Source organism: Tupaia chinensis, unplaced genomic scaffold (genome assembly GCF_000334495.1).
Source record: "Tupaia chinensis unplaced genomic scaffold, TupChi_1.0 Scaffold000028_1, whole genome shotgun sequence".
NCBI lineage: Eukaryota > Metazoa > Chordata > Mammalia > Scandentia > Tupaiidae > Tupaia > Tupaia belangeri.
This window is the reverse complement of record NW_006159458.1, coordinates 3,586,337-3,597,230: the sequence shown is the minus strand read 5'-3', so window position 1 is coordinate 3,597,230 and position 10,894 is coordinate 3,586,337. Positions and strand designations below refer to the sequence as shown.

Here is a 10,894-nt window from a genome sequence, read left to right as displayed (position 1 = left end):
AAAAGAAGACCCCATCCTTGATGGAGAGGCTGAAGGAATGTCTCCACACAAATACAAATGTTGACCCTGTCTCAGTGGAGGGGATGGCAGTCATAAAATCCCATCTTATATCCCAGAGTGCCCTGACATTAGGAGAAAGTTACAAAAACAAGGGGTCAACTCAGAGACCCCTCTTTCAAGACTGGTGGGATTGGTGTATGGGGTGTTTGACAACTGTATCCTAAGGATGAAAGGGCAAAACGGACTTTTGGCCTTGGCTCTTCGGGGTCAATCAGAATCCCTGGGACAAGGGAGCCCACTGGAAAGCAGTCCTGCAACTTCAGTTAATCACCTGAAACATCACTTAGAAGGATCCAGAAGATAGGCCTTAACCAGTGTGTGTTCTGCAAAGAGAAGGGCCACTGAAAGGAAAGTGTCCCCTGTGAAGCCAGGGAAGTGGAGAAGCTGACCTCTGGACAGCCTCTGACTACATGAGCTCCCCACCATCCCCAGACCTGCATAAAAAAGGGCGTGCATTGTCTGTGCTAGGGCAGGATTCTGCAGCTTCAGGCTGTGCTCAGCGGTGACCGCAATGTAAGCTTAAAGTCCGTAATACTCAATCCACAGCCATCCTCCCATAGGTGGGGAACACCTGTCCCACAATTGTGTCAAAGCTCTAGAAGAAGTATAATCGAATGAGTTAGATCTCAAAGTGAATCCATTTAAAATGCAGAATCTAGGGGCCAGTAAGTGGCATGGTGGTAAGGTGCTGGACGCCCACTGACAGTGGTTTGAACCTTAGACCTGACAGTTTGCTTTCTCACTTTTCCTTTCTCTCTCTCTCTGTCTGTCTCTAGTGAGTGCATGTGCCCTATAGCAAATTAATAATAATAAATAAAATAAAAATTACTTCTTAAAGGAAAAACAATACTGAAGCTAAATGTTTTATAAATGGGAGTGGTTACATGGAGGAAGAACAGAAAAGAAAAGGACATGCCATCCTTAGCCTCCACGAGGTTGTGGGAGTCAGTGCTCACCCACCTGACTTCCTCAGAAAAGACCAAGCTAATTTTCCTGACTTGAGCATTGGAGCTTGGCAAAGGAAAATTCCTAAATATATAAACAGATTCCAAATATGCATTCTTCACTTTGCATGCACATGGAGCTATTTGAAAAGAAAGAAGCATACTGGTCCAAAATCAAAGGCTACAGAAAGAAGTGCTATCTTGACACGAGTGTGGAGCCACCCACAAGCCAAAAGGGAAAGCCAATGCTCCCAGTCCTAGAAAGTCCTGAAGATGAGTTACTCTCTTCCACGGTCAACTGCCTCTCACCTACCTGTCCCATCCTCCCCGTCCACTTCTTCCAGCTTGTCAAACATACCAAGTCCTACGGCATTCGGACTCCTCCAACTTCCCTCATCCAAGGATCAGCCCCCTTCCTTACACTTGTCCCTCAACCCCAAATCCAGATCCCCCTCTCTGGTAGTTCAACAACCTGGACCTCGCCCAGTGAGCATGCGTAGTGGCACCAGCCAGGGAACCCATGAAGGCTGTGTCTTAGAGAGGTACCAAATAGGGATGGAAACTTGGGCCCTGTTTGTATTTCTTTCACTGCCTCTGACCTGTTCAACTGAAAAGATCACTCAAAATATTACAGGAGACCCCTAGGGCTTTCCCAGCCAAGTTACGGGAATCTTACAAACCCATCTGGGTGGATGTCCTAATTTCCTTCACACTCTCTGAACAGGGGAAGAAAGGGCTTTAATCAGCCATAGCAAAGGCTAGAGAAGAAGCCAATAAGATGAACAGGGACAGTGCTGGTGATGAAATACACTGGCCAGGGGTCTTGGTGCTGCCAGATGCTGACCTGGGCTATATTCAGACAGGAGAGAGGAAAACTGCCTAACCCATTTTAGGCCAGTGATCTTAAAGGAGAAGGTATAGGCGGCCAGGAAAAGACCCACTAATTGGAGTAAAATCCAGGAAATCACCCAAGGGCCAAAAGAAGACCCCATCCTTGATGGAGAGGCTGAAGGAATGTCTCCACACAAATACAAATGTTGACCCTGTCTCAGTGGAGGGGATGGCAGTCATAAAATCCCATCTTATATCCCAGAGTGCCCTGACATTAGGAGAAAGTTACAAAAACAAGGGGTCAACTCAGAGACCCCTCTTTCAAGACTGGTGGGATTGGTGTATGGGGTGTTTGACAACTGTATCCTAAGGATGAAAGGGCAAAACGGACTTTTGGCCTTGGCTCTTCGGGGTCAATCAGAATCCCTGGGACAAGGGAGCCCACTGGAAAGCAGTCCTGCAACTTCAGTTAATCACCTGAAACATCACTTAGAAGGATCCAGAAGATAGGCCTTAACCAGTGTGTGTTCTGCAAAGAGAAGGGCCACTGAAAGGAAAGTGTCCCCTGTGAAGCCAGGGAAGTGGAGAAGCTGACCTCTGGACAGCCTCTGACTACATGAGCTCCCCACCATCCCCAGACCTGCATAAAAAAGGGCGTGCATTGTCTGTGCTAGGGCAGGATTCTGCAGCTTCAGGCTGTGCTCAGCGGTGACCGCAATGTAAGCTTAAAGTCCGTAATACTCAATCCACAGCCATCCTCCCATAGGTGGGGAACACCTGTCCCACAATTGTGTCAAAGCTCTAGAAGAAGTATAATCGAATGAGTTAGATCTCAAAGTGAATCCATTTAAAATGCAGAATCTAGGGGCCAGTAAGTGGCATGGTGGTAAGGTGCTGGACGCCCACTGACAGTGGTTTGAACCTTAGACCTGACAGTTTGCTTTCTCACTTTTCCTTTCTCTCTCTCTCTGTCTGTCTCTAGTGAGTGCATGTGCCCTATAGCAAATTAATAATAATAAATAAAATAAAAATTACTTCTTAAAGGAAAAACAATACTGAAGCTAAATGTTTTATAAATGGGAGTGGTTACATGGAGGAAGAACAGAAAAGAGCAGGACATGCCATCCTTAGCCTCCACGAGGTTGTGGGAGTCAGTGCTCACCCACCTGACTTCCTCAGAAAAGACCAAGCTAATTTTCCTGACTTGAGCATTGGAGCTTGGCAAAGGAAAATTCCTAAATATATAAACAGATTCCAAATATGCATTCTTCACTTTGCATGCACATGGAGCTATTTGAAAAGAAAGAAGCATACTGGTCTCTGAAAGGTTAAAAATGGCAGTACTGGGCTGGCCAGTGGTGTGGTAGTTAAGGCAGCTGGATCCCATGTGGCTCGTTGCAAGGTTTGTCCCAGACCTAGCAGCCTGAAAAACGTGCCAAGTGCATGTACATGCATGTCGAAAATCCTGAAAGGCAGGAGAATCAGTAGAGAAGTGATCGTGACGTGACCATTCTGCACGGGGATGCTTCCTCATTTTCTCTCCAGTGAGTGCATGTCCCCTCTGACAAAAACATTCTTAAGTGGCTGTATCACTTTAAGACTTTAAAGATGATAAACCCTTGCATGTGGCAGTGATCTACTGTTGTCATCAGAGAGGAGATGCTGAAGTAACATAAGAAAATTAAGTTGGCCTAGACCCTGAAAAGGCAGCGGTAGGGGAAATCACCTTCCGGATGCCTCTAATATTCTCTTCCCCCATTGCCCATATTATACACCCAGAATATTTCCTCAAAGAAAGGGCTCTTAAATGGGACACATTAAAAGTCTCAAATACCTGTGGTGGTTACTGAGCCCACGTGGGCAACTACTCTTTCCAGAAGCAGTTGCCCTACAGGCCAGAAGGGAGGCCCATTTGTATATGCACTTTGGTGAAGAGGCTCTTTTTGATTGGCTCTGCACAACCCCTAATTTCACAGCTAATTAGAGTAGTACTTGAAATATGTCCCACTTGGTGCCATAGCATATTTTACCTGGCTGGAACAAAGAAAAGGGCCTTTCAACTGGTTTGGTCCAGAGACCACCAGGAGAGGATTGGCAAGTGGACTTCTCAGTTATGCTCAGAGCTACAGGGAACTTTAGATACCTCCTGCTGCTGACATCCTCTCGGGTTGGGTGGGGGCTTTTGCTACCTGCAAAGAAATGGCACCTAACATAATCAAAGTCTTGTTAAAGGACATCATCCAGTGCGGTAACAGACCAATGTTTGTATCAAGAACACCTTTCAAAGACTGGGAATCAGATGATGCCCAGTCCTCAAGCAAGGTGGGACAAACTAACTAGACTTTTATTTTTTTTTGGAGAGGTTTTTGCTATAGGGCGCGTGCGCTCACCAGACAGAGAGACAGAGAGACAGAAAGCGAGAAATCACCCCCCAGGGGGGACGGCCACGCAGTAATCCCTTCTCCTCCATTCTCCTCTCGGGATCTTGGGCACACACGCACACACACCCGGAGTGAGTTTTAAGCCACCGGATCTGGGACGTGAATCGTGGTCGACTAGGGGGAGTCCAACTACATAGCCATTATGCTAACTGCTGGTCCCCAGACCTTTTTTTTTTTTTTTTTAAAGGTTTTTGCGATAGGGCAAGTGCGAGTGTGCACATGAGAGTGACAGAGAGAAATAATGAGAGGGAAAGTGAGAACTCCCCCCACCCCCCAGTGGTAATCTAATCATCATGCCACAAGCCTTTCTCCACTCTGCTCCTGACATGACTTTCAAGCCACCGGGTCTGCGACTTGAATCTCTATGGCCACGCAGGAGTCCAGCGACATGACCATTACACTAACTGCTGGTCCCAGGATCCCATGGTCTTAAACACCACGCTACCTGCGGGCCCCAACTAACCAGACTCTTAAAAGCACCTATATCAACAACTGTGCCAGGAAACCCATCTCCTGTGGCATCCTTGCCCCGGTAGCCTTGTTCAGGATCACAAAATAGCTCCAGGTGGGGGTTTGGTGTGGTGCAGGACAAAGGTGGAGGAGCGGGTGGGGTCGCCCAGCATGGCGCTTTGCCTGGAGGGACTGTCTCCCAGGAGCGCGGCTCTCCCAGGGGCCGGGCCTGCACTACACTTCCCAGGAGGCAGTGCGCGGTGGGCAGGTCACGTGACGGAAGCGCGGGCTTCGGAGGCGGCTGAGCTAGAGACTGGCTGCAGCAGAGCTGGGTAGGGAGCTGGCTCTGTGGTGTCCCGGGCCACACCGGACTGAGCGCTAGCTTAGGAAGTCCAGCTCCCCAAAGGCCGGCCAGCCATCTTCCGGTTTGGGCACACTTATTGCTGAGGTGGCCCCCAGTGCCATCCGAGAGAATGAATCAAGAGCTACTTTAGGCCGCAGGGTGGCTGTTGATGCCTCCATAAGCATTTATCTGTTCCTGATTGCTGCTCGTGGAGGTGGGGGTGTGCTACTGAAGGAGGAGGGCGCGACCACCAGCCACCTGATGGGCACGTTCTACTGCTCCGTCCTCATGATGGAGACTGGCGTCAAGCCCAAGTACGTCTTCCACGGCAAGCCACCACACCGCAAGGCAGGCGAGCAGCGGGCTCAGGCAGCTGGGGCCAAGGAAGTGGTAGAAAAATACACGAATTGGCTAGTGAAGGTCACTAAGCACCGCAATGATGAGTGTAAACATCTGCTGAGCCTCATGGGCATCCCCTGCCTCGATGCACCCAGTGAGGCAGAGTCCAGCTGTGCTACTCTGGTGCAGGCTGGCAGTTTATGCAGCAGCCACCAAGTACGTGAACTGTGTCACCTTTGGCAGCCCTGTGCGAATGCGACACTTGAAGGCCAAGAAGCTGTCCATCTAGTAATTCTACCTGAGTCCAACTCTGTAGGAACTAGGCCTGCACCAGGAACAGTTTGTGGACCTGCGCATCCTGCTGGGCAGCGACTACTGCAAGAGTGAGACATTGGGCCCAAGTGGCATAGACCTCAGTCCAGAAGCACAAGAGCACTGTGGAGATTGTGTGGCAGTTCCATCCCCAACAAGTACCCTATGCCAGAAAATTGGCTTCACAAGGAAGCCCAACAGCTCTTCCTGAAGCCTGAGGTGCTGGACCCAGGTCTGTAAAGCTGAGGTGGAGTGAGCCAAATGAAGAAGAGCTAGTCAAGTTCATGTGTGGTGTAAAGCAGTTCTCTGAAGAGCAAGTCTGCAGCAGGGTCAAGGGGCTGAGCAAGGGCCACCCAAGAAGGACCCAGGGCTGTCTGGATGATTTCTTCAAGGAGACCGACTCTCTCTTCAGCTAAGCATAAAGAGTCAGAATCCAAGGGATCCACTAAGAAAAAGGCAAAAACTGGGACATCAGGAAAGTTTAAAAGGGAAAAATAAATGTGTTTCCCTCCATTATACTTCCTGACTTCAGAATGCCTTCTTGTACACTTAAGAACTAGAGCTAGAGCAACCTCCATGGGGAGGAGAGGGGATTTCATTGCTTTTCTTGCATTACCCTTCTCCGAAATGTGTTTTCCCTTTTTTTGCTTGATTCCGTAAGGTAGAAAGGCCACAGAGGTATGTCTCCCCACACCACCACCACCACTCAGCAAAGTATGTCAGGCTCAAACCACTTCTCAGGCAGTTTCGTGGACACTGAATCTATTTTATATGAAAGTTACAGCATCAATTTGGGAGATAAATGGTGGAGACAAAAAAGACCATGCAGAAATGCCAACTGGTGCCTATGGAAGGCGATGATTGAACTATTTCTCTAATTCAGCTTTGACCCACACTGAAAGAGTCATCAGGAAGACCCAGTCTGGGAAGCACTACTGAGAGATAACATAGATAGGAGTTCCTGGAGTTGGCTACAAGGATTTCATTATTGGCTGTGTTTTGGGGTAGACAGAAAGTTGAACTTGCAATGTAATTCGAGTCTTTACAGTGGTTATTCAGAGTAGTAAAACAGTGATGTTCTTAGGGCCTTTTCGAGGCAATCAACTGAATTGAAACTTTTGGCTAAGACCTTGATTTCCACGTGTTGGTTTTCTTCTAAGGCTACATAAAGAAAAAGTAAAAAAAAGTCTCCAAAATAACAAACTAAATTAAGTGCTTATAAACTAACATTTGGAATGCAAGCCCTGGCTTGGTCGGGTATACCAGAAAGTTCTAACAGACATGGAAAATCTAAAATACCCTGTCCCAAACGGGGAAGTAAAAAAGGCATGTAAGGCCTTTGGAAATCAGGAGATACCTTCCTCCTCTGGTCTAACCCTTTTTCCTTTCCAACCAGGAGACTGGGAATACATCGACACCTGGAAAAAGGGAGGCCCACAAGACCAATTAAAACCTAGATTGAAATGATTCCACCTGGTAATCTTTACCATCAACTCTGCTCTTAAGTTACTGGGACTCCCGCTTGGATATACCACATTGGGGTGAGGAGAACAGAACCACAATTGAAAGAACCCGTACTGTCAAGCCACTCTTTGACCTGGAAGTCTGTTAAAAAAAAAAAAAAAAAGAACAGGTAAGTGACTACATATCTCACCTGACTTGTGGGATTCTGTTCCTTTGACTCTCCTTGGTTCATTTGTCTTTATATTTCTTGTGTTATTGGCTCATGCTTTTTTGCGCTCTACCTGGGTTTTGGAATCAGTAGATTGTCACTGCGTGGTCATACATAACACCAGCCTCCTGTGATCCTGACAGCACAGCATGTTCCTCCCAAAGGCAATTGTCAGCTTCATAAGTCTCCCCCTGTTACTTTTCTCCATACTGCTCCAGGGTTTTACTCCTCTCCTGGGCCAGTAACTCTCTAGTTAGGCTTTCTAAAATCATAGCTCAGGAGGCAGGCCTTTCAGATTGTTAGATATGTCATCAACAACCAATCTGCAAGAGGACACTGTCTTCTTTATGGGTCCCCAGGCCCACAGAAGAGATAATCAAGTGTTATATGATTATAACAAGACTTTTAACTTTATTTTTGAGGGAGTTAAACTCAATACTACTTATTTTTTTCATTTTTCAAATAAGTTAACTGGTACTGTAATCTAGTAATGAGAACTTACCTGAAGATTGTCAAAAACATACAAATGTAAAATTCAGTCTGAATAGTTTCTTTATCTGTGACAAGTCGATAACTAACCTTTTTTAATCTGCCCATCGGGGATATTCTCTCACTATCACAAGATCTTTTAAAAATATGAATCATTGTTGCCAGAGCTTTTGGCTTTTTTCCTTTCTGTATGTCTTGGAAATTCCCTCATACTTCCCTCTTCATTCCTCCCCGCCCCCAAGAAAGTCATCTCTTCATTAACCTTGTATGGGATCTCAGTTAATTTGTTATACCAGGTAACTTTAGCCCGTAACATAGCATGGTAATTATAAAACTTTAGCTAATAAGGAGGACAGTAGGTGGCATAGTGATTAAGGTGCTAGATTTCCACATGGCCGACTACAGTTCAAGTCCCAGATCTGGCAGCTGAAAAAATCACAACAAAAAATAGATAAATAAATTAATGTTTTTTAAAAAAATCTTTAGAACATAAGAATTGTTAGAATAATCTATTAAAAGTGAGGATATCAGGGACTGTTCCCAGGTCCACAGAATCAAAACTGGAGGTGATGTTCAGACAAATGTATAATTAAATGTTTCTTTTTGTGATTCTGTTAAATATCACAGCTGAGAGCCACTTACAAACTGTACCTTTCTAGGAACCAATACAGCTTTCTGGCTATAGACTGTCAGGATAAAAGATATTTGGAGGTTGCATTCATAATGGTGATTTATGGAGGTAATAACAACACTCTGGGTTTTCCCAACAGTGAGAAAACTGTATGGTCAGGCCTATTAGAATATTAATAATATAAATGCAAAGCAAAAATTGCTGTAGAATAACTGGCATGAGAAATGACTGCTAGAATGTAAAAACAACAAAAAAAATACAGTAAAGAAATTGAAAATTACTTTGTGAAAAGATGAGGGTATTTGGAAAATGGCTATAAGAGAAATTATTAGACAAATACTGAATATAGCACTAGGTGAGGTGCTATTTTCAGACAAAAGAAGAAAAGAAAAGGGAAGGGGGATATGGAGGAAAGAAAGGAAGGAAAGGAAAGGGAAGGGTAGGAAAGCACAGGAAGAAACAGATTTTTTTTTAAAGAATTATTTTTAACTTTATTTATTCATTTATCTTTTTTCTCTTTTTTTGAGAGGTTTTCACTATAGGGTGTGTGCGCTCGCCAGACAGACAGAGAGAGACATAGAGACAGAAAGTGAGAAATCACCCCCCAGGGGGGATGGTCACGTCTCAATCCCTTCTCCTCCATTCTCCTCTCGGGATCTTGAGCATGCACGCACATGCACCCAGCGTGAGTTCTAAGCCACCGGGTCCGGGATGCAAACCATGGTAGACTATGTGGGAGTCCAGCAACATAGCCATTACGCTAACTGTTGGTTCCCTTTATTTATTCATTTATCTTAATTTGACCAAAGAGGAACAGAGCCAGAGAGAGAGTGAAAGTGAGAAGGCAAGCCGCCAGGTCCAGGACTCGAACCACAGTCAACCATGTGAAAGTCTAGTGCCCCTGGGACCAGCAGTTAGCGTAATGGCTATGTCACTGGACTCCCACGGAGTCGACCGCAGTTCGAGTCCCGGACCCGGTGGCTTAAACTCACGCCGGGCGCGTGTGCGTGCGTGCCCAAGATCCTGAGAGGAGAATGGAGGAGAAGGGATTGCGGCATGGCCATCCCCCCTGGGGGGGGATTTCCTGCTTTCTATCTCTCTGTCTCTTTCTGTCTGGCTGGCGAGCGCACACGCCCTAAAGCAAAAACCTCTCCAAAAAAAAAAAAAAAAAAGTCTGTGCCCCTAACCACCATGCCAACGGCCAGCCTGAAAACAAAGAGTTTAATATGAATGTTTTTCCATTTTCTACAAAGTTAGGGATAAAATGCTTCAGTTTAGCATTGACAATTCTCTATCATTTAGTCATTTAGTCTTTATTTGATTGTAAGCCACAGAACCAACTCTGGCTAATTTAATCAGAAAAAGATATAAACTAGTTCACAAAATTGAAGTTTCAATCATTTTCAGTCTTTGTATGTTCTTTTAAAAACATTCTCATTCTTAGAGTGTCTTACGCAACATGTTGACAAGTCTTTTGAATAGGAAGACAGGAGATGTTGACTAAAGCCCAACTATAATTTTGCTCATTGAGAAAGAGTTCTTTCAAAGTAAAGTCAGAGTACTGCTATCAAAAGGAGAAATGAATGTTTAAGGACAAAAGGCAAAAAATACTTACTACATCTAAAATGGGGTCCTGATCCCAAAGTAAAATTGAATATATAGAGAAGAGAAATTCCATGCGTTCTCCTTTGAGACATCAGAGGTCAAGATACTGAAAATAACCAAGGAAACTCAGTGTTGGGAGGAAAGAAAGCCCGGTAATTGAGAGTAAATGTTTTAAACTGTGTGTGTGTAGAAGGACCCAAGAAGTCATTATGAGGAGCCAGAAGATGGCACAGTGGTAAAAGCGACAGTCTATAAGGCTGACCTACACGCCAGGGTCCTCAGTTCATATCCAACACCTCTCCAAGTACACTGGGCACATGTGTACCCATGATCTGGGGTTGGATAAGCTGGAGATAGATCATAGTGTCAACACTGTATTGGGAGTGAGGGCCAGCAAGTGGCATGGTGGTTAAGGTACTGGACACTTCAACATGGCTGACCACAGTTTGAGTCCTGGACCTGGTGGCTTGCTTTCTCACTTTCTCTCTCTCTCTGGTAAAATTAAAATAAATGAATGAATAAATAAAATAAAATAATTTTTAAAAAAGACCATGTTGAGAGGTGCTGTTTCTCAGTCTCTGTCTCCCACTCTGTCTCTCTTGCTCATAGAAGAAATAAATTAAAAAAAAATAATAAAATAAAAACCCCTCTTCATTGTGTCATAACCACAAAGATAAACCCGTTTCTTCCCCCTGTGATCAGGCAACTTCTACAAAATGTCCATGTCCCTTACAAAATGCTGTATAGTGCTATTTTGAAAACTAAGTTGACCACCAT

General features: G+C 45.2%; 1 pseudogene; it reads left to right on the top strand.

The window, feature by feature from the left end:
* Positions 1-4,034: 4,034 nt before the first annotated feature.
* On the top strand, positions 4,035-6,218 carry LOC102481602 (flap endonuclease 1-like; annotated as a pseudogene).
* Positions 6,219-10,894: the final 4,676 nt, after the last annotated feature.